Below are 24852 nucleotides of genomic sequence, written 5' to 3'. Positions count from 1 at the left end.
GCCTTCGGCCCAGAGCGTGATCCTGGAGTCCCGGCATCAAGTCCTACATTGGGCTCCCCCGCATAGAGCCTGCTTCTCCCTCTACCTGTCTCTGCCTCTCTCTCTCTCTCTCTCTGTGTCTCTCATGAATAAATAAATAAAATCTTTAAAAAAAAAGATGGTAAGGAAGGCTGTTCAAGAAGGGGCTTATTGCAACGGGGGTTTTGCAGGAGAGAAGACAGATTGGGCTCAACTCTGAATACAGTAAGGACAAGTGGAAATTTATAGCCAAGGAGCAGGGTGAGGTCAGTGGATGGAAAATTACTAAGAAGAAACATGAAGGCCAGCAGGATCTTTGCTAGACCAACTCAACAGGATTCTTGCTGAAGGCAGGCCAGGGTGATGAGAGATGTCAAGGGTGGAGATGGAGATATTTGATCAGAAATCAAGGATAATCAGATACCAAGGATGGGGGTTTTCAGTAAATTGACTCAGCAGGATTCTTGCTAAAACTGGACTAACCAGGCCAAGACTAAGCCTAAGGCCAAGGCCTAGTCAAAAAGAGAACTCGGAGGAAACTGACTCAAGTTTGATCAAGGAGAGAGTCTTTGTTACCCCTTGGGATGAAGGTGGGGGTGGCCATCATAGGTGGAAAGTGATGGATGACAGGCATCTAATAAGGGAAATTACTGGCCAGAAAAATTACTGACCAGACCAGTAAATAGCTGACCAATGATGGATATGTGAGGAAGGGCCAGTCCCCACACATTCTCAGATATGTATGGTACAGCCTTAAGGAGCTAGAAAAGGTTTGCTCAAAGATACCAGATTTGAGGAGCTCTATCTTCTGTGGTATTGTACATTAGAATGGGAATTATCTTCTTTCTCTGTCTATATAGGCTTGTTAGTTTAACAGATTTGAATAATGAGTTCAGGGGCAAAAGCTCATCCCTAGGTGGTTCTGTTTGGTAAACATGTGGTATGGCAGTTATTGTCCTCAATCCTTTACCCTTTCCTACATCGTACTCCTTGTCTTAAGGCTTTGTAATTCCTTTCACTAGAAGCAGAGTATATTTCCCCACCCCGTTGATCCTGGACTTGGCCATGTGTCTTACTTTGGCCAATGGAATGTCTGCAAATGTAATACAAACAAGGCCTGAAATGCACCTTTATGGTTGGGCTTTTCCCCTTGTGTTTCTGCCAATGTTGCGAGCAGAACATGCCCCAGGTCTACATGCTAGTTCAAAGAGGATGAGCAACACCTGGGATACACCTAGACTCAACCTGCTTCTTAAATTCAGGCCCAGTCAAGGCTAGCCTGGACACACGGCATAGGCAGCATATCTAGCGGTGCGAGTGTCACTGCATGTGGAAGGAGGTTTCAGCATGCGTCCTCCACCACGATGAGATGCAGTACTCATCCCGGAGTATCATCCTCAGAGCCAAAAGATACATACATCTCAATATTAAGGGAATTTCTGTGTTTCTTCTTGTTCTTTTTAAATTTTTTTCAAGTTTTTATTTAAATTCCAGTTAGTTAACATACAGTGAACATTAGTTTCAAGTGCAGAATATTCATCACTTACATACAACACCTGGTGCTCATCACAAAGTGCCCTCCTGAATCCCCATCCCCCACCTAGCCCACCCCCCACCCACCTCCTTCCATCAACCTTCAGTTTGTTCTCTATCGTTAAGAGCCTTTTTTATGATTTGCCTCTCCTTTTCCCCCTTATGTTCATCTGTTTTGTTTCTTAAATTCCACATATGAGTGAAATCACATATTTGTCTTTTTCTGGCTAACTTACTTCACATAGCATTATACTTTCTAGCTCCACCCACATTGTTGCAAATGGCAAGATTTCATTCTTTTTTATGGCTGAGTGATATTCTATTGTTATGTATGTACCACTTCTTTACCCTTCTGCTTCCTTTTTATTTATTTATTTACTTATTTATTTGAGAGAGAGAGAGAGCGTGCGCACGCTCACACATGAGCAGGGAGAGGGGCAGAGGGAAATAAAGAGAGAGAAGCAGGCTCCCCGCTGAGCACAGAGCTCCACACGGGGCTCAATTACATGATGCTGAGATTATGACCCAAGCCAAAATTGAGAAGCAGACACCTAACTGACTGTGCCACCCAGGAGCCCCTCTTTTTACTGAATTGTAGGATACCTGTTTCTATAATGCCCATAACTAGAGTGCTGTGACAGACATACTTCTGTTTCCCTTCTAAATGGATGAAACCTAAGAACCCAATTTCCTCCTGGAAGTTCAGGTGTGACTAGAAGCTTCCATGATGTAGAGATAGCTGTGGTGAGTATAAAAAGAATCGGATATGGGGTCAGACCAGTGGTGTGCTAAAGCAGACTTGCACCACCTTGCAAGAGCCAGTTGTTAAATTTTCAGGAATTTTTCAGGCCAGTTGTTAAACACAGTCATTATTAAAAATTAAATTATAGAAACTTACGTTGGATCTTACCCTACAGCTCAACCCTGCCCACTGCACTAGGCCACCTGACTGTGGGTGCATCCTGGTTACTGTACCCGGACCTCTCCTCATGCCCAAGCTCTGCCTGTATAGGAGACCTGATGTGGTGGGCTGTAATCATGAGGTCCTCCTTGGTCTGAGGTCTTGCTTTGCTCTGGAAAATCACCCTCTGAGATTCTTGTGTCTTATCCCAGACCCAACAAGCGGCAAGAGCTTTCACAGCCCTCAGAAGAACTGGATGTTGACTGCCTTCCCGGACCCTAACACTCACTATCACTCCTAATCCAAATATCTAACCTCTAACCCTAAACCTTACTCTAAGTCCTAACAGCTAACCCTCATCCAAACCTCTAACACTAACCTAAAACCTTAACTCAAATCACCCGAACCCCTAACGCCAATCCAAACACCACTCTAGCCAGCCTTCTAAGCCAAAATCCTATTACATGACTCGGATCCCAACCCCAACCCCAATACCTTTCTCTAGGGTCTTCTGCTCACCTGTAGCAACTCCTCCTTCATGTTCCCTCCCAGAGTCAGCTGCTTTTCTAGATAAGACCAGAACTCTTTTCGCCAGGCAAAGCCAACCAGCTGGAAACTCTCTGGTCTCCACTTGGAGGTTTCTCCAAGTCACTGAGCCATTTGGATATGACTTTCCAATCCCAGCATCTCCCTTCCTATGCCATCCTTCTCCAGGAATGGGTCATTCTCCAGCCCAATGCTGAGATAGAATGACAAGTTTCAGTTACCCAGGAAATTAGTTTATTTTTTTAAAAGATTTTATTTATTTATTCATGAGACACACACACAGAGAGAGAGAGAGACAGAGGGAGAAACAAGCTCCACACAGGGAGCCCGACATGGGACTCGATCCAGGGTCTCCAGGATCAGGCCCTGGGCTGAAGGCGGTGCTAAACCGCTGAGCCACCCGGGCTGCCCAGGAAATTAGTTTAGGAGGAAAAACTCTTCCTCTATAACGTTAGCTAAACTTGGCAGTGCAAACTCTGGAGCCAGTATACTCAGCCACTTAAATCCTGGTGTAACTCAGGCAAGCTACTTAATTTCTCTGCACCTCGATTACTTCATCTATAAAATGGGTTTAATAAGAGTACCTCTCCTATAAGGTGGCTGAGAGGATTAGATGAGTTAGTATATAAAAGCACTTAGAACAGTACCTGGCACCATAGTAACCACCAAATAAGTGTTTGCTTTTGTTAACATAGTATGAGTACTACAAAAAAAGATATACATTGTCCTCTTCAGACTCTCACTTTCTTTTATAAGGAGGGCAAAAAAAATCTAAGCATGCTTATTTTAGAAATTTTACAAAAAAGAGAAGTATAAAAAAGAAGAAAAATAGCTCACATCCAGCCAGTTACTTATATTTCAAGAACAAAGGATAATTTGACTTCACTAACAGTCTACTTTTTAGTAGATTTTCAATTGCTGCAGCCCTGCCCAGCCAAGCAGAGCTGCACTTTATTTTTATTTTGCTTTTGGCACTCAAGTGTAATTCCAGGCATAACATAGGGTTTCTCTATGTTTGTCTTTCCCACCAGGTTGGAAGCTCCTAGAGGAGAGGAACAGTATCTCTTTAATCTCTGCATTCCATGTAACACCCGGCAAAGCCAGGCCAAGTAAGATGCCCTCTAACCGGCAATATGCCTGCTTTCTCCCAACTCTACCACTTTGGAATTCTGTTCATGTCTCTTTGTTCAAAAAGGCAGGTTTCTAACAGAAATATCTTTGAAATAAAATGTAGGAAGAAAAGAATCTCCCATTTTGAATTTAGTGGGGTTCTGCATTACTTCTCACACTTGGAAAGAAGGCTTTCCTCTACTGAGTAATGTCAAACATTTTTTTCCACAGGGTATGTGGCTCATTAAAGTGGGGATTTTCCACTTGCAGGTACAAAAATGAAAAGAGGGCTGGCCAAAGCCATGCCCCAAAGAAACATGGCATCTGTTTTGAGCTGCTCATTTCTGCTAGCTGCCTGCTAAAGAGCACAAACCAATGGAGGTCTCTTTCTCAACAAAGATAACTATACTCTAAGGGTGCCTGGGTAGCTCAGGGGTTGAGCGTCTGCCTTTGGCTCAGGCCGCGACCCCAGGGTCCTGGGATTGAGTCCCACATCAAATTCCCCGAAGAGAGCCTGCTTCTCCCTCTGCCTGTGTCTCTGCCTCTCTCTCTGTGTGTGTCCTTCATGAATAAATAAATAAAATCTTTAAAAAAAGATAACTGTACTCTAATCAACACTGTTCCCTCTTTTAAGTAAGTTCACCAACTGGCAGCAAGCACCACGCCAAGCAGTAAAGTAAGAAATGGAAACATGAGGCTTCATGTAGCATGACTGCGGGGTTTTTAAAAACTCTTTTTTAAGAAAAATTTGGAAGGAGCAAGGGAGAAGATAGAACAGATATGTCAATTTCAGAGATAATCTTGCTCTTGAACTCCAATAAAAAAAAATTGGAAAAAAAAATCTTGCTCTCCACCCCAGCCCACCTCTGCCCTCTCTGTTCCCTTTGATCTTCTTTCCAGTTGGCCTAGTGTTCACAGCAGAGAGAGCTGATCTAACCGAGCTTTTCCCTTCCCAGAAAGCCCTTTTGTGATGTTTCTGTGCAAACTCAATATTCTTACTGGAACTAAAGTAGGGGACAGACGCAATAAAAAGATGAATGTGCAAGTTTACAATCCAAAAGAAGAACAGGCTCTTCGTCCAAATTATGAGCAGCTTTTAAATCACATGGAGCATCAGCAGAGGCAGAAAATATATGTATGTGTATGAAAGAAATGCTTATATATTATATAAATCTATGCATCAGCCTCCAAAAGAAGAAATGAAAGTAATCAAGGCTTGTCTCTGTATATCAAAACCCAGGAAAGTGCAAGGGCTGTCCTGTCATTGGTGTTTTTCCTCCTCCCTTCCAGATTCTCTCCCCACTTCCCCAAGCATTTTACCAGGCTATGTTTAGAATAGACGTCAGAGCTAAGAAACCAACTGCAAAGCAAGACTTTCCCAAGGGTGCCATCTGGTGGTGCTTCTATGTATTACAACACTGCTTTGACCTGATGCAGACACAGCTGGAAGCAAAAGGCAAACAACTTGGAATCAGTCCTTTCCAGATTTAGAGAGTTGAACCTTTGGGACTTGGCATTGGCTCGAATATGTTAAGTGTCGAACACACAGGTGTTGAGAGGAAGTGCTGCCACAAGGTGGAAATCATACATTAGGAAACAAAAAATCTTGGGTTGTCCTGAACACTCAGCTGGTTTCATGAAATCAGCACTGCTCCCCTTTTTATTTTTTTTGGTATGGAGCCATGAAAATGTTCACAAAAGGCTACTGGGAAGAGATCTGTGAAAATGTAAAAGTGTAACTTCTAGGGAAAGGACTTAGAATCAGTGCATTTTAGAAACAGAAGAATCCCTTGAGCTATGGGCTTCTTAACCTGGGGACCATGATCTTGCTTTAGGAGCAGTGAACTCCTTGAAACTGAATATAAAAAGTGGTGTGTTGGCACACGTGAGCATTTTCATATAAAGAGGATCCCTGTTTTTTATGAGATTCTCAAAGGAGTCCAGGGCCTAAAAAGGGCTAAGAATGCTTGAGATTGTAAGCTAACCCTCATACCCTGTAAGAAAATTCTGTCTTAAAAAAAAAAAAATTCTGTCTACAACAACCTTGACCAGCTCAGTTACTCTCATTTTGGACTTCACTGTTGTGGACACATCGTTGCTTTGAGGCAGATGTTCAATGGTAATTGCTTCTAAATATTTGGAAGTTTTAATATGGAATTGGACTGTGGTTCCCTAGAATGTCAACCCCCTGAGCTTAGTTCCACTGCCTACCCTACCATAGCACACCCTAGTCTTCTTCTAAATGGCATCCAGTAGCACATGTGGTGCTAGGGTGGGTGTGCTTCCCCCAAGCCTCCCTGTTTCCTGGCTAAACCCACCCCACACCGATAGCTTTCATTCATGTGCCATGGTTTTCAGAACCTCCATTTCTCAAGTACTTTCTCCCTTTGTTTGTGGCAGTGCTTCTTTGAAAACTTGACCTACAAAACTGAATACACCACCCGCCATGACAGTCCCTTCCACCTACACATTTCCTGAGTTGATCTTGTTCTACACACGGCAGTGATTCTTTCCTATTTCTGCCCCTACCTCTGGTTTAACCAAGGGTCTTTTACCCTTTCCAGTTTAAAGAGCACTCCCTTAGTAAACAATAATAAAAAGGGGGAAAACAAACCAGGAGTTGTGTGGTCCTTTCTCCCTGACATTTGTTTTAATCATTTCACTCATCCCAAGCAGACCTATTCTTTCCTCATTTTATTTCTGGCTCAAATAGAGCATAAAAGCTTTTTTTTTTTTCTTTTTACAGCTACATTAGTATCATTCTCAGATCTAAGCTTAGTCTAGTCTTTTGATTTCTGATAAGTTTATGGCATGCTCTGTGTTTTTCCTTTAAGGATGCCAAGTTTCTGCTTTTAGACATATCCCTTGAAAATCAAAGCTACTGGAGAGCCCTCTCTGCAGCCTAGATGGCTGCCTTAGATCTGCCTGTTTGCTCTCCAGCTCCTTGTGTGGCTCGGTATTATGAACAGTTTTAGCAACCATTTTCCCTTGCTCATCTCTACCTCTTGGGCTTTCTGGCCATGAACTCATGCCCTTATATTTTTAAGTTTTTACAAATCTTCTTTCCTAAACTCTTGGGGACATGCCTGGGGATCATTTTCTTGACTAGGTCAAATTGTCCCTGTCATTTTCTCCTGTTTCTTTTTTTTATGATTTTATTTAATTATTTGACACAGAGAGAGCACAAGCAGGCAGAGTGGCAGGCAGAGGGAGAGTGAGAAGCAGGCTCTCTCCCCCAAGCAGGGAGCCTGATGCGGGGCTCGATCTCAGGACTCTGGAATCATGACCTGAGCCAAAGGCAGAGACTCAACCGACTGAGCCACCCAGGCACCCCCTTTTTGTCCTGTTTCCCATCACTCTGTCACCTCCCTAACGACAACTAGGATTGGTGGATCAGTTCTCACACCTTCACCACCACCACAAGGTAATGAAAGGTAAACCAAAGAGATAGCAGTGAATGATCAAGACCAGAGATGAAACTAGGAAGAAATGGGTAGAAAAGGCAATTCCAGAAGGAATGCCACAAATGCTGGCCGCATCTCACAGCTTTCCTCTTCAGCTCAGCCTGGCACAATGGGGGCAAGGATGCATCTTCAGAGAACCAGGCATGGCTCCAAGATCCATCAATGGAGTGAACAAAAAAACGTACAAGGCAAGGGAGTGGGTGGAGGCTCTGGCCTCCTTCTTACCTTGGAACACTGATTCCTGAGCACCAGCAGCGCAAGTCTTCTGGAATCTCATGAACTGGAGGCCCGGGTCTCTTAATTCTTTGGCTGAGATTTTTCTGGAAATCCCGTCAGGCTGAGTAGGCCAATTGAAAGCATCAGGGCCTACAGCTGAGGAACTGAGCACCGCCGCAGACAAAGCTTGCCCTCTAGCTGCACACAAGCCAACCCACCTCACACAAGCTCTGCAGGCAGCAAGCAACTGAGTGTGAGAGGTTGTCCTTATAGTAACATGAACAATTCCCAGTCCCACTAGCAGACACATTTGGTGTCCTGCCCGACTGACTCAGCACTCACCAGTCCTACACATGTAGACAGCTTTTTATTTTAAGATTTATCTGAGAGAGTGAGAAAGAGAGAGAAGGCATGAGCATGAGCAGGGGAAGAAGCAGACTGAGAAGCAGACTCCCTGCTGAGCAAAGAGCCCAACACGGGGCTCGATCCCAGGACCCTGGGATCATGACCTGAGCTGAAGGCAGACGCTTAACCAACTGAGCCACCCAGGCTCCCCATGTAGATAATGTTTTATTGCCAGTGTTTGAAACTCTGCTGGGGCTTCTTCAGCTACTGAACGTGCTCCCTACAAATCCAGGGTAGGCCAGATGTTCCAAGAACAGCCCTCAACCATTAATAAAAGGGATGTAGGGCAGCCCCAGTGGCTCAGTGGTTTAGTGCTGCCTTCAGCCCAGGTGTGGTCCTGGAGACCCGAGATCAAGTCCCATGTCAGGCTCCCTGCATGGAGCCTGCTTCTCCCTCTGCCTGTGTCTCTGCCTCTCTCTGTGTGTCTCTTGTGAATGAATAAATAAAATCTAAAAAAGAAAAAGGGATGTAATGGCAAAATAACCAAGCCTCTCACTGCCAAGTGGGACAATTCAGAGATTAGTGCAACATGGTCTCCCAGATATCCCCAGCAGGACTGTACCTGGTGGCCCACAGTGGCAACCTGCTCACTGACACTGATCACTTACCCTGTATTGACTGCCTTCCCCTCTCGTCTCTTCCCCACTTCCCTGCTGAGGCTTTCCTGGCATCACATCCCAGGTAAACCGCTTGCACCTGAATCCTAGTCTCAGGGCCTTTGGGGGACTCAACTTAAAACACCTCCTAATTGTAGTTGTGGAAATCACATTGTCCCTTCCCTCAGGGCTCACAGAATGACTAGTGGGGACAGTTGTTCTGCAGCCTCTCCAATCCATGACTAGCCATCTCATTTGGAGCCTTCTCAGGAAGGGGGTCTCATGAAGTGGTTTCCATGCTTTTCCACGCCTGTTCATGAGTGGACACCTGATTGCACTGATAAAGCCCTCCTGGGGACCCTGCCTACTACCCAGCCTGACCACCTTACCCTCACTGCCTTCTTGCAGCCTCCACCAGCCCCTAAGCAGTTGTTCCCAAGGATCCTCACATCTGATCTGCCTGGGGAGCATGTTGAAAATGAACTTTCCTGAGCACTATCAACCGAATCAGAAGGTCTGCAGATGAGGTCCGGGAATCTACATTTTAAACAATTCCTCAAGGGATCTCTTAGTGTGAAGTTTGAGATCTGCTACTCAGATGTGTGAGCAGATAGCAATCAGCATCATCAATTTACCCCAAATACTTAACAGCTCATTCTTATTCAAAACCCATAGCACTTAGTGGATAATATCAAGTGCTTCCTCTGTTCTTTCTGGGCATTTCACTGTTCTGGTGTGTCCTTCCCATGGTTCTGTGTGCTTTTCCTGCCCCCCCCGCCCCGCCCCCAGCTTCTGACATTGCTTCGCCCATTGTGCAGAGGGCAGATGTACCTGGAATTTTAGGTTTCCCAGAGAGGAGCTTTGCCAGTGACTGCCAGGCATGGGCATCTAAAAAGCCCAGCTGCCTTGCTTGGATCTGGGATAAACTCTTGGGGTATAATTTACCCTCAAGAGCTTCCCTGAGGCTGCGACTTCACTCAAGATCATTCCTTACTTACTTGCTTATCTTTTTTTTAAAGATTTTATTTATTTATTTGAGAGAGAGATAGAGAGCGAGAGAGAGAGCATGAGTGAGGAAGAGAGGGAAAAGCCAGCTCCCCACTGAGCAGGGAGCCTGACGCAGGGCTCAATCCCAGGACCCCGGAATCATAACCTGAGCCAAAAGCAGATGCTTAACTGACTGAGCCACCCAGGCATGACATCCCTTGCTTATCTTGAAATAGAATAAAAATACTGGAGGTATCACAATCCCAGATATCAAGATAGTAATCAAAGCTATAGTAATCAAAACAGTTTGGTACTGGCACAAAAATAGACACAGAGATCAATGGAACAGTATAGAGAGCCCAGAAATGAACCCATGATTATATGGTCAATTAATCTTTGACAAAGGAGGCAAGAATATGCAATGGGAAAAGGTCTCTTCAACAAATGGTGTTGGGAAAACCAGACAGCTGCACTCAAAAGAATGAAACTGGACATTTTTTCACACCAAACACAAAAATAAACTCAAAATGGGTGAAAGACCTAAATGTGAGACTTGAAACCAGAAAGATCCTAGAAGGGAGCACAGACATTAATTTCTCTTACATTAGTAACAGCAACATTTTTCTAATCATGTCTCCTGAGGCAAGGAAAATAAAATCAAAAATAAACTATTGGGACAAAATAAGAAGCTTCTGCATAGCAAAGGAAACAACTAACAAAACTAAATGACAACATACTGAACGGGAGAAGAGATTTGCAAATGACATATCCAATAAAGGGTTAGTATCCAAAATATATAAAGAACTTATATAACTCAACACAAAAAACCAATCCAATTTAAAAATGGGCAGAAGACATGAGCAGACATTTCTCCAAAAAAGACATACAAATGGCCAATAAACACATGAAAAGATGCTCAATATCATTCATCATCAGGGAAATTCAAATCAAAACCACAATGGGATATGACCTCACACCTGTCAGAATGGCTAAAATCAAGAATACAAGAAACAACAAGTGTTGGTGAGGATGTGGAAAAAAAGCAACTCTCTTGCCCTGTTGGTGGGAATGCAAACTGGTGCAGTCACTGTGGAAAACAGTATGGTGCTTCCTCAGAAAATAAAAATGGAATTACCATATGACCAGTAATTACTGGGAACTTACCCAAAGAACATGAAAACACTAATTCGAAGAGATATGCACTCCTATGTTTGTTGCATTATTATTACGACAGCCAAATTATGGAAACAGCCCAAGTGTCCATCAATAGATGAACAAAGAAGATGTGGTGTATATATACAATAGAATATTACTCAGCCATAAAAAAGAATGAAATCTTGCCATTCCCAATGACACAGATGGAGCTAGAGAATATAATGCTAAGTGAAATAAGTCAGAGAAAGACAAATACCATATGATTTCACTCATATGTGGAATTTAAGAAACAAAACAAAAAAGAGACAAAAAATAGACCCTTAACTATACAAAACAAACTGATGGTTGTCAGAGGGGAGGTGGAGAGGATGGGTGAATAGGTGATGGGAATTAAGGGTGCTTACCATGATGAGCACTGAGTAATGTTCAGAACTGGTGAATCACTATATTGTACACCTCAAATTAAATATAACACTGTGTGTTAACTATACTGGAAATAAATTTTTTTAAAAAAAGGATCACCCATTGCTTGGCTTCTTATCCTTCCCTGGCCTGCTTCTTCTGCCATGCCCTTCCCGGTGCCCCTGGGAGCTCATCCTCAAAAAACCACTTATACCTGAATCATGGTCTCAGGGTCTACTTCTGGGGACATTTATCGGAAATCTATTTTACTTTTCTCCCCCTGACTTTTGCTATGCAAGTGAACTTAAAAATAGCTAATTACAACATAAATAACATTTCTGCTCAGTATCAAATTGTTCACAAGTGGTTTCAGTGATATTTAAAGAACATGCCTGCATACGTTGCAGGTCGTGAAAGTTGATGCCCTTCTCCCTCCTCCGCCATTTCTTGTCCCCTTTAGTAATAGCTAAGACTTAATTAGCACTTACTGCATCCCAGACATTGTTCTAAGCACTTCATGACTGTTATAGCATTTAATTCTCACAGCAACCCTGTGATATTGGCACCCTTATCATTTCCACTTCATGATGAGGAAAGTGAGCACAGAGGTGGAAAGTGACTTGCCCAAGGTCACACAACCAGCAATCCTTCCAGAAAGTCTGGTTCTAATATCTGTGGCTGACCTGGATCTCTCCCTTTTCTGATCACGCTGTACTTATTTATGCGTTTATTTGCTTGGCATAACTTTGATGTTTCTTGCTCTCCATGCACTTTATATGGATAGGTCTGGTCTCAACCCCGAAGGTGGTAAGCCCCTTGAGGGTGGGACCAATTTGTCATATACTTGCAGCTTCCCCCTAGACTGGGGCAAGCCCTTCTATGTACCTTTATATCGTGACTCATGCTATTCACTAATTTCCTCCTGCCTAGTCCTCAGTCCACTTTCTTCAACCACCTGTTCAGGCTACAGCCCCAGACTTTCTCCTCCTCCTCCTGGTCCATCACCATCACACACCACAACCAGTAGGCTGTCCAACACTTGAATACTATACAACCACATTGTGTGTACACTGGCCTAACTTCAAGACTATGAGCAAAACCCAAGCCTGTGTCAATCCCCTAGTCCTCTGCCCTAAATCAAGATACATTTTGCATACTTTGCTGTGTTGTCTAAGTTGGTAGCTTGTAGCCACATGTGGCTATTTAAATTTAAATTTAATTAAATTAAAGATTCATTTCCTCAGTCCCACTTTTCAGTAGCCACATTTCGAGTGCTCAACAGCCACTTGTGGCTAGTGACTACCAGAATGGAATAGCACAGACAGAGAACATGTCCATCACTGCAGAAAATCCTTACTGGAGAGTGAGTGCTACTTCAGAGGCTAGCATAGCTGATTTTTCTCTTGAAGACTAAATAATATTATTTCTCTTTTGCCAGCTTCTATAGACTCCTACACATTGCTACTCAAATCCCATTCATGTCGGCTCTAATTTGCAGGACCTAATTTGCTGCCTGGGATGCAGGCTGGAGGATGCAGTGAAGGAAGCTCTTTCCTGACCTCTCTGGCTTCCAGGAATTATTGCCACACCTGAGTTCTGTGGGCTGCAGCCTTGCTTCTTCATGTGCGGAAGCATTATCTGTATCAAACACATCCAAGCATATCCCATCTTGTTTGCCAGCACCCACCTGCCCGAGTTCCTGGCCCACAAAGGACATGGAAATGGAAGAGTTAACACAAAATTACACAACACACTTTTTCACTCTCACTGTAGACATATCTGGTTAAAAACAAAATGAGGGTCTTGGGCCCCATCTGCATGCATCTCCAGGGTGACAGATCCAGAAAATTTTTTTCATATTTTATATTTTTAAAAGATTTACTTATTTGAGAGAGAGCATGAAGTGGAGACGGAGGAGGAGTCTTAAGCAGATTCTGTGCTCAATCCCACAACCCTGAAATCATGACCTGAGCTAAAATCAAGAGTCAGACACTTAACCGGCTGTGCCACCAAAGTGCCCCCTCTCCCCCCTTTTTTTTGTATTTTATTTTTTTAAAGATTTTATTAATTTATTTATTCATGAGAGACACAGAGAGAGAGAAAGGCAGAGACACAGGCAGAGGGAGAAGCAGGCTCCATGCAGGGACTGCATAGATCATCCCGGAACTCCGGGATCATGCCCTGAGCCAATGGCAGGCGCTAAACCGCTAAGCCACCCAGGGATCTCCTTTTTTGTATTTTAAATGCATTTCCCTCTGACTTACACAGCTGACAGTCTTTAACCGTCTACATTCTCTCTGCCTTTAGGGAGCGAACTCAACAGCAGCAGCCATGGGTCCACCCCTCTCTTAAAATCAGTTAAATTCCTTAAACCTTGAGTGGTCAGTTCCTGCCAATACACCATCTCCACTGTGCCTCAAAAGAACTCGCTTATGCTAATCAGGCCTACTCCCAGGGTGAAGGTGGGAGGTACAAAGTCACAGGCCAGGTGGCAAACTGGCCCAGGGAAAGAGACTCATATAGGGCCCCAGGTCCCAGAGAGTGCTTCCTAAAAGCACCACACAACACTCTAGGGAGAGTTTCACACTCTTTTCTTTTCCTCTTCTACCTTATTTCTTTGGGTTACCCCTACACCTTCAGTGAATGTGTTAAATATTATGAGTTTGTCTTTGGAGAAAAAAAGCAGGAGCTTGCATCCATTGCTGGGAGCAAGGCCACAGGGAGCAAAAATCCAAAGACCATGAACCTTGGCCACAAAGGGCAGCTGAGGTGACAGTCCTGAGCAGGGTGGACCTGGATGAATACGTAACCTTTCAGCAGGAGTGTTTCAGAAATATTTGCGAGAGAGGATCCGGGAGGACCAGAAGTGTGCTGGTGCAGAGGAAGGGCAGGGTCCTGCAGGAAAGAGATGGTGCCCTTAGAAGTGGAACTGAGGGGAGTCTAATGAAGAGCCTGAGTCCAACAGGAGGGCAGGGTTAAATTTAGGCAATCCACAAGGCATAGGGACACACCCCGAGGCAAGTGGCCTCCTCCTAGGCCCCAAGGGGCAAGGGACAGAGCAAGTCACCCAAAACTGGCAGAAGCTGTAGCTCAGGGAGAGGGCTGCTGGCTGGTAGCCAAGCCAGTTGGGCAGGAAGCAAGCCAGGGTTGGGGGGCGGAATACCCCAATACCTCTCACTTTCTGCCTCCAATCTCTTGCTGGTGTCTGTGCTGACTGGACCCAACCAGAAAGCAGCCATTCTCCCGAGGAGATCCGGAGGGGAAAATGGGGAATGTCCAGCTCAGGAGCGCAAGCTGTTTTCCCCCAGACATCCAAGGTGTCTGGAGACTTTGAAGGCATCCGGACTCCATACATACCAGAGCCACTGTCTGTAGCCAGTCTCTGTCTAGCACCTCAGCCTGCCTTCAGCCTTCCACAGCCCCTTCATGCTGGAAGCTGCCTCTCTCCCACTGTGTGATGGGCTCTAGCCTACCAGCGCCCCACAAGGGTGGCATGTCATCAAGGCCTGGCCAGTCCTAACAGCCCACCTCCCCAGTCACTGGAGGTGGGGACATGAAGCAAGTAGAGTTAAATGGGATTCTTCCCGGAATTGTATCCTTCTCTTGTTACTCATCTGTTTGTCCACCACCTATGGACAGAAGAGAGACGCTGTCTTTTCTCTGCCAGGATGATGTGAGTTTTGCCCACTCCCCCAATTACACAGAAGAATATCTAGGGGAGAAAGAGACCAACACAAAGAGAGACACAGAGCTGAGAGGACAGAGAGCCTTCTGATACAGTGGATGTCTTAGAGCCCTTGAGAACATGTCAGTTTACTGGGCCAATAAGCCCCTCTTTTTGCTTAACCTGGCTTGATTTAGATTTCTATTACTTGTACTAGAAATGTTAGCACAAAAGCCCCAACTAACAGAAAACACAGTCAGACACACACCAACCTACTCTCTACATAGAAGTCACCCCACACTTCTGGGTCTCGATCCTTATAAAGTGCATTCATAGTAATCTGTCATCTCATCAGCCTCCATGAAAATGCTAAATCATTGTTACTTTACCATGATATATAAGAAGAAGCAACTTTTAAAAAATAAACCTAGATCAGTACACTATTTTTAAAATGTATTTTTTCAAGATTTTATTTATTTGACAGAGAGAGAGCTAGCACAAACAGGGGGAGGAGCAGAGGCAGAGGAAGAAGCAGGCTCCCCACTGAGCAGGGAGCCTGACCTGGAGCTCAATCCCAGGACCCAGAGATCATGACTTAAGCTGAAGGCAGATGCTTAACTGACTGAGCCACTCAGGCCCCCCTAGATTAGTACACTATTAAAGACTGTATTATAGGGCAGCCCTGGTGGCTCAGCAGTTTAGCACTGCCTTCAGCCCAGGACGTGATCCTGGAAACCTGGGATCAAGTCCCACATTGGGTGCCCTGCTTGGAGCCTGCTTTTCCCTCTGCCTGTGTCTCTGCCTGTCTCTCTCTCTCTCTCTCATGAATAAATAAAATCTTTAAAAAAAAGACTGTATTATAATTTATATTTTAATATATTCTTTAATAATATTCATAATATACAAGGACAAAGTTTGACTCTTCCGCACTTAACAAGTGGTGCATGCTGCTTAAGTTATTTTAAATTCAGTATGCAAGAAAGAGCATGGCTTAGCTACGAATTCAAAATGACACATCAATATTGTGTTTGGGCCCAAATGTGTATTAATATCTAGACTGAAATTTAACTATGTGTTACCGCCTTCCGAACAGCTTCCATGACCTGGTATTTGGAATTCTTGAATTTTGCACTTAAAAAAATCAATTACTTTATTATTATAATTTTCATGGTTTGTTTCTAAAAGAGGAGACACGAGCACTTTCTGGCTGCTATTTGCAAGTACTTCTCCAGAAATAACACACTGTGGGTTTGGATAATTTTATTCCCAATAAAGGAAAAGCCAAACTGGATAAAAATTTCTCCTTTTCACTTTTGTTTAGAAGAACTAGAGATACCCTGATATATTAAGAAATGATAATATGAATATACCTTATAGATCTGAGGTCAAAATAGAGAATTATCATTTTTATGTCCCTCATAAATAGATCATTCTCTTTTTTAAAACCATCTGAACCATTTTTAAGTGTACTATTCAGTAGCTCATTCTATTCTAACTCATATTCTTGATGCCTCCTCTCTCTAACCAATAATCCATTGTGAGGACAAGTTAAACAAGGGAATAAAAATAGTTGAAAGCAGGGCACCTGGATGGCTCAGTTGGTTGAGCATCTATCTGCCTCGGGCCTCAGGTCTTGATCTCAGGGTTCTAGGAGGAGCCCAGAATCTGGCTCCCTGCCCAGTGGGGAATCTGCTTCTCCCTCTCCTTCTGCCCCTCCTCCCTGCTAGTGCTTACTCTCTCTCTCTCTCTCTCTCTCTCTCTCTCTCTCTCTCGTAAATAAAATCTTAAAAAAAAATAAAAAATAAAAATAGTTGGAAGCCATAAAATGGTGAAAACCACCACCCTAATGCGAAGTAGTCAGCACGGTGATAAAGCAACCAAGGGCTGATGCCCGAACAGGTCCAGCTAATCTCCACAAACTGCAGAGAACACCTAATCCACATCTAAGGCCTTTATAGTTGAAATTATAACAGACTCCATTACCATTTGAAAAAAATCCCAAACCTCAGAACACTCTCACAAACCTCTGGGCATCTGTTGGTACCAAAACTGAAGTTGGAAATCTCAGATTCATATCCTGGTTCCACTTCTCACTAGGTCTGTGACCCTGGGCAAGTTATTGCCTTTTTTTTCCTTTCTGATGCTTACTTTGTGTATAGGTAAATGAAAACTTCAAATATCTACCCAGTGAGCTTGGCCAGATCACAATCCGGGCACACCACAGTCCGATGCGGAGTCAGGGAGAGAATGTCAGCTTCGACTCCACTGATGCTTCCACTCTGATTTACTATCAAACCAGCAGATGGATAAAAGCTGCACAAAGGATAAAAGTGATAATGATACAAATCAGTGAACAGACACAGCTGGTCAAATGGTCCTAATAGGGTAAGGAGTCCACCAGGTCAGAGAAAACAAAAAGCCCTAACTCATTGTATGAGTAGGCTGGGGTAGGACCATGGCACAATAGCAGTAGTTTTCAAAGTGTGGTCCCTGGACTGGCATTTTGAACCCAGGGACTCCTGAGAAATTAAAATTCATGGGCCCTAGCCCAGACCTACTGAACCAGGAACTTGGGGGCAGGGCCCACCAATTTGCATCTTGAGAAGCCCTCCGGGGAATTCTGATGCCTGCTCAAATGTGAAATCCTGCACCACAGCATGAGGCCACTCCTTCTGGCACCAGTTTCACTTTCCTGTTCCCATGTCTCTCATGGGCCTGTTTACCACCCAGAGTTACTGCGAGGATAAAATCCCACGTGGACTTAGAAGTTCCCCGTTATCTGCAAAGCCCCACACAAATAGGAAGGATCTGTTTTTCTCAGGAGCAATGCTAGGCAGAGAACTTAACTGGTTCTGCCCAGATACTGAGTGATCAGCCCCACAAACGAGCACAAGGTTAGACTGTCCCTTTCTCTGTGGTCTTTGGAGATCATCTGCATTTTCGTCGGTGAAGGAGAAAGAGATGGGATGTCAAGAGCCTGTTGATCGAAACCATCTGCTGAGGGACCTAGCTCCAAGAACATCTTCTCTTCCTGGCTCACTCTGAGCAATACTGTCCCACAGAACTTTCTCTGGTGATGGAAATGTTCTGTAATGTGCACTAATCTTCACTGTCCAATACAGTAACCACCAGCCACATGTAGCATTTGACAACATGGCCAGTGCAACTAGGGAATTGCATTTTACATTTTATTTAATTTTAATTAATTTAAATTTGAATAGCTGCATATGGGACATAGCTAAAATACAAATTTATTGTTTACCTGAAATTCAAATTTAATTGGGGGTGCTGTATTCTTATTTGCTTAATCTGGCAAACCTACTTCACAGATTCTCAGTGACATTGACCTTGACTCCTCCAATGGAAAGTTTGATTAAAAGGCTCTCTATCCATGACCAAAGGAAGCAAATTTGACCTTATACTGGCCAAAAAGGGCACCTGGCTGATGTTCTTTTTCTAAAGACAGTTTTCAGAGAGATAATGGCTGAGAAAATCAATATAGCTGATGACTAAAAAGACAAACTTGTACTATCATTCATACACTCATACTTAATTTTCTGCAACTGAATCCATCTTCCATAGACAGGTTCTGATGGGAAATGGGAAGCAGTAGTCCAGAGAGCCTAATTTAGTCAAGGATAATTCTGTACTTGGAGCATGGTCCTAGGTACTGGGACATAACAGGGAGAAATGCTATCTGTGGGTCATGCTAGTGATTTTAAGGCAAACTCTACCCCTTTAATTACTCAATCCCTTAATCACCTCAATGAATGACTACCATATTAAAGTCATCATGGGAATTGAAAAAAAAAATAAGATCCAGAGCCTTTCTTTATGACTATATTTAAGCTTTGCTTCGAAAACACATCAAAGAAAGTATAGCAACTAGAATCCTGCCAGTTCTCAGGAAGACTGGATAATATTTTCCCAAAAACCCTATAATTTCAAAATGTGAACAAATAGAGGTGCTTTTATATCTCCATTCATTCTGGCCCTCACTCTGCCATAACTATCTTTGGCATTTTGAGGTCTCCAAGCTCATTCTTGATATAATAACATAGTATTTTACAGTTACTGATTAAGCAGATATCTGATAACATCATTTTTAACTAGAGGAAGAGATTCTGAAACTGGTACTCCCTCCCCAGGAACAGCAAAGAAAACACACATGGTATTTTTATGAAGTGAATGGTGTTCCAGAAGGCAGGTTGACTCTTGTAAAACCCAGGCTCTCCTGTTCCCAAGAATGTCCAGGTCAAAGAGTAATGATCATAGTTTTGCTCTTTCAGAAGGTTTTAGTGTAGCAAACAGCCAGCAGATTAAAAAAAAAAATCTTAATAACATTGTATCTTGACCATCCCCTTTGATATTTTCCTGTTTTCTCTATTGCTTAAGATATTCAACACGGATATATACTTAGCTTTGGAGATCTGGCGACCCGGGAACCAGTGGGTCTCTAGCAAGAGAATATTAGGTGATGAAACTGCTCTCCTGCCTCCTCCCCACTCCCACAGGGTCCTCCGCTGTTTTTATACCCATTTCACTAAGATAAAGGTCTTGACACTGGGAAACAATTGGCATTCTGCCCAGAGAAACCCAATTTTTGAAGGGTCTCCAAAAATAGTTCAGATGTCAATTTTGAAATAGGGCACTCATCCTGGAGGACTGCATGTAATAGGCACAGACAGTGGTTTTCAGAGTGCAGGTGGTCCCTGGCCTAGAAGCAGCAGCAGTATCTGAGAACTTTTTAGAAATGCTAATTCTCGGGGCTCACTCATGCAGACCAACCTGAATGACGTCAGTTACCTGAGTATTCTATCCTTCTTTTTTTCTTTTTTAACCTTTCATGCTTCTCTTTCTTCAGAAGTAGCGGCCCCTTCTCACAGGCATATTCAGACCTTTCCTCGGAGAGTACAGCAGTATATTCTCAAAGTGTGGTCTCAGGACCAGAAAAAGCATCAGCCTCAGCTGGGAACTTGTTAGAGACGCATATTCTCAGGCCTCATCCACCCAGATCTACTCAATCAGAAATTCAGAGGGTGGGGCTCAGCCAATTGTGTTTTAACAAGGCCCCCAGTGATCCTGGATGCACACCAAAGTTTGAGAAATAACGAAGTAAGAGTATTCCCAGCTATTGAGCTTATTCTGTGACTTGCAGGCTTGCCCAAAAAGCCCTATGATTTTATTCCCACGGGATTTTATTCCTTTTGTCAGTCTGCCTTGTCCTCAAAAAAGTATTAAAAATTGCAACTGCCATTCACAGTATTATCTGTGGATATAAACCTGTTTCTCAAAAGGATTCGAGAAAGGGTGTCTCAGCAGGCTTTGTGGGATATGTATGATAGGAAGGCAAGCATGGAAAGCCACAGATTTAAAGATGCCTCCTTTCCCGCTTGATGTAGGCAGACGAGTGTTTCTTTTATTTTTATTTTAAAGATTTTATTTATTCATTCATGAGAGACACAGAGAGAGAGGCAGAGACACAGGCAGAGGAAGAAGCAGGCTCCATGCAGGGAGCCCGATGTGGGACTCATTTTTACAGGCCACCCATTGTAGCCCATCACTGCGGAGACATTTAAACTCTCAATCTTTAACTTAGAAGGTTAATTAGAAGCTAATTTAGCTTCTCCATCAATTTGTACTATGGATGCAGATCTAGGGGTATATTTCAAGTATGATGGGTATTAAAGTAACATTTAATCCAGTCTCTCCCAGTCCAATCCCTCCTTCACATTCCTACCAGACCAACTGTGCTAAACGGTAGCTCCAATCACAGCACTTTCCTCCAGTGGCAGCTCCCCAGTATTAACCGAATTAACTTCGCATTTTTCATCTGGCATTCAAGACTGAAACTGTAGGTACTAGATTGAACCACATGAAACTCTGCCATTTTAATTGGGTGAAAATGGTCAAATATCAACAATTTCACATGGTTCACCCTAATGTTATCGATTTCATATTTAATTTGTTCACCTACTCGATAACCTTTTTCTTTTTCCTGTTCTAAGATTTAGGCTTCTTGGAATTTTAATGCTTAATCTTAAAACTGTCAGCCCAACTGCTGGTGAAAAATCTCAGAAAGATAAAGAGAAAATGTTCCTTTCCTACAGGTGCAGAGAAGCAGACACTTATTGTGCGGCACAAAGCCAGAATCATGTCACAAAATTACAACTGGGAACATTTACTCAAATATCTGGCCCATTCTCCTGGCCAGTATGGAGGTTTGAGTGAAAGGCCATGATCCTGTTTTGTTTTCTGTTACTATAAAACTGTCCTTTAAAGTGTTATTTGTAAGGAAACATATCCCTTAAGATACCTGGATATCAGCGTTTGTTGCTATGTCTTACAAAATAGAACCTATAACACCTAAAGGTCTGCAGCTATGGTCATCTTATTTAATAATGTGTCACTCTGCTAATAAAAATACTTAAATCATCAATTCTGTTTCCCATAAAGTGACAAATTTATCTGTCAGATATCTTTGTTAAGTGGAAGAGCTTTGGAATTTCTCTCTCCCTTCAGGCATGAAAGTGTTATAAATGTGTCCTCCCTTGGATTCTTTATTCAAACAGTGGACTCTTTGTTTCATTTAAATTACTAAGAGAAGATCCAGGATATGGAGGCAATTGATCATTCCAGGCTTATCCTTCACTTCCCCTCTGTACATACACCATACTATACATACTATACAGACAGCTCCCCCTCTGCATACATCATCCTCCAGTGTTCCTCTGCTAAGAACACCTCTTCCCATAGTCATCTCAACCTATCAAAATCCAAGCCAGGATCTACCCAAAGGTCACCTCCTTTGTGAGTTCTTCCCCAATTCCTTGGGAAAGATTTATCTTAAATGATACTTGCCATAGTTGCCTTGATTTATACTCGTGTGTATTTCCCTTGTCTCTGAGTAGATTTTATTTTTTCCAGCTTTATTGAGATATGATTGACATATGACATTGTATTCATTCTAGGTGTACAACACAATAATTTGACGTATGTATATATTGTGAAATGATAACCGCAATGTTTAGTTCACATCTATCACCTCACGTAGTTACAAACTGCTTTCCCTGGATAAGCTTCAATCCCACTTAGATGGAGAATGTGCCTTACTCCTCATCCAAAGTATCAAGCAAAAGGCCTTTCAATGTAAGCATGCTCTCAATATTTAAAAGATGGCATTGAAGAAGTCTCCTACAACCAGCATCAAGGGATATGTTGATCTAATTGACCCCTAACACCAACCATTCTCCCTCCACATGGTGGGAAGTCAACTTCCCTGCATGCTCTGAAGATTCTAGGGCCTGATTCATCACTATACCATAAGAATTCTGATTTCAGTGTCCTTATAGATAGATGAGTCTTCCAATAGTCTGGCCCTCTTCCAATGATTGTGTTCACTAGCTACTACAGGCGGCCAGGGCCATGGTTTTACCCTAGACGTCATCATTGCTGATAACCATAGGCCTCCATAATCTCACCTTCAACGCCACACTCTCCAAACAGCGCCAAAAAATAATAATAATTTCAAAATAACTCTGGTCTCTCAGAGTAAGAAAAAGATGCCCAGCCCCAGATAAGAGTTAAGGTCTCCCCTTCCCCCTCCACGTCCGGCACAGAAGCTCCAAGGCTTTGGTGAAGAGCTGCTTACAGCCCGGGAGCAAGCCTGCTGGGTGGGGGCGGGGCGGGAGGGGATTTGGGCTGGAGCTATTTTTGCGTGCCGCTTTACGCACCTCTCGGGGAACAGCACTTTTCCCTATCAAAGAATGCCCCCCAGAGCGATAATAGGGGTGGGGGGCGAAAGCTTCCCGAGCTGCCCCCGCCTCCGCCGCCGACTTGTCAATCAAGTCTTAAACTCTGCAGAAAACTCACCCCGAACCGTCCTTGGGGAAAACTGTCCCACCGGCTGTAGACCTCGGCCCTTTCCCTTTGGAAACTGGGCGGGCAGAGCCAGAGAGGTTCGGTGGAGACGAGGAAAGAAGGCGGGGACCGGCCGTGGGTGCTCTTCCCGCGGGCCCCGCGCTGCAAAGCCCCCGGCCGGACACCGAAGCGTCAGAGGCTCCCACACCCTGAAGAAGGGCTCCAAGTTGGCAATCCGGCAGCCGCAGCCGCTCAGAGAAAAGGACTGAGAGAAATGGCACAACCGGCCCTGGCACAGCTCACTGTCCCCTTCGGCCTACCACCACCGTGCTGTGTCGCCACGACGGGACGGCAGTGGGAGGGAGGGGAACCGAGCGTTCCCGGGCCGGAGGCTGCTTGCTCTTGGAGCAGAATGGGAGCGGGGAGAGGAGACACTGCGGTGCCCTCCTGCTCCCCCAAACCCACAGACGTGTAAGGGGGGGGACCCTGAGGGAGCTGCTCGAGGACAGCGGGAAGGTCTGTGCGACAGGAAAGTTGGCCCCCCGTTTCCTGCCTGGAACCTCGCTGAGCCGCACAGACCCGCGGGCCCACCGTGGGAGAGGTGGCTTTGGAAACTCTTGCCCGGGCTGAACAAATAGCTCCGGGGTGTGCAGTCCGCGAACCTGGAGTCTGGTGCCCCCTTGTGGTCAAGAGAGAGCTGAGCGCGAGAAGCTCAAAAAGTACCGAGGCGTCCTGTGCCTGGAAAGAAAATGGGAACGTGGCTCCCAGCCCGCAGAGCTGGAAAAACGACGTAGGCAGTTCCCAAGGCTGCACAGGGAGGAGCACAAGGCTTCCTTAGGAGGTGCCCAGGAGATGGGAGACAGAACCGGAAGAAGGGCGTGAGAGTCAGCAGGCATAGCTGCCCTTCGCTGAGGGAGGCCCCAGAGGAGAAACAGAACAGACCCCAGCGCGCAGACCCCGCCACCCTGCAGGGCACCTCTCTAGATCAGAGGGCTTTAATTTTTTTAAAGTTTTTATTTATTTATGAGAAACATACAGAGAGAGAAAGGGGACAGAGACAGAAGCTCCCTGCATGGAGCCTGATGTGGGATGGGACTCGACCCCAGGACTCCAGGATCACGCCCTGGGCTGAAGGCAGACGCTAAACCGCTGAGCCATCCAGGGATCCCCTGATCAGAGAGCTTTAGAGCCAGAAGAGGACTGTGTCCCAGAAGTCCTCTGTCTCCCTCCTCTCTCTGCCCCAAAGACCAGAGGATAATAATATTAAAATTGCACTTGGGATTGATCAGCTTTACCAACCAAGGTAACCCTGACAATTACGAGATATGCCCAAGGGGTCATGAAAGAAGGGGAAAGGAGGTGTGGTGCCACATGGTTGAAAGCAGTGATTAGAAAAAACAAGTTTCATGTATGCAGTCCACCACTGAGTTGAGACCGGTCAACACATCAGTTACCTGTACCCAGACACAGGCATGGATGTGGAAAGGACACAGAAAATACCAATGATGCCAACTTAATACCTTTATTGCCTCAGGCCAGTCCTATGTGATCCTCAGCTTCTTCAGTCCTCAGAAGATCATAATACCTAATGGACAAGGTTATTAAGATTAGAGGCAATGTGGGACACCTGGGTGGCTCAGTGGTTGAGCGTCTGCCTTCAGGGCGTGATGTGGGGGGGGGGTCTGGGGATCCAATCCCACATTGGGCTCCCTGCAGGGAGCCTGCTTCTCCCTCTGCCTATGTCTCTGCCTCTCTGTGTGTGTGTCTCTCATGAATAAATAAAAAATCTTTAAAAAAAATGTTAGAGGCAATGTATAGAAACAAATAGAAGCTACTATTTATAGATTTGTTTACAATTGTGCAGAGGCATTTGTTGCTGGTTGCTTTTGACAAAAGCCCTGGTGGCTCAGCGGTTTAGCAGCCCAGGGTGTGATCCGAGAGACCCGGGATCAAGTCCCACGTCAGGGTCCCTGCATGGAGCCTGCTTCTCCCTCT

The 24852-nt window shown here is 44.4% G+C and overlaps 1 protein-coding gene across 2 annotated transcripts in view; it reads right to left on the bottom strand.

Annotated features, from left to right (window-relative positions):
• The window catches only part of PDK3 (pyruvate dehydrogenase kinase 3), a 156799-nt gene extending 133630 nt beyond the window's left edge, over window positions 1–23169 (bottom strand). Inside the window, exons 1-2 of one of the 2 annotated variants that reach the window (XM_041740572.1) lie at window positions 22870–23169; window positions 17182–17310 (exon numbers count right to left, since the gene is read on the bottom strand). The gene's annotated coding sequence lies outside the window, so the exon portion shown is untranslated. The remainder of the gene's footprint in view (window positions 1–17181; window positions 17311–22869) is intronic. The other variant, XM_041740573.1, reaches the window with a different exon arrangement.
• Window positions 23170–24852: the final 1683 nt, after the last annotated feature.

Source organism: Vulpes lagopus, chromosome X (genome assembly GCF_018345385.1).
Source record: "Vulpes lagopus strain Blue_001 chromosome X, ASM1834538v1, whole genome shotgun sequence".
Lineage (NCBI taxonomy): Eukaryota > Metazoa > Chordata > Mammalia > Carnivora > Canidae > Vulpes > Vulpes lagopus.
This window is presented reverse-complemented; position numbering and strand designations above follow the sequence as displayed.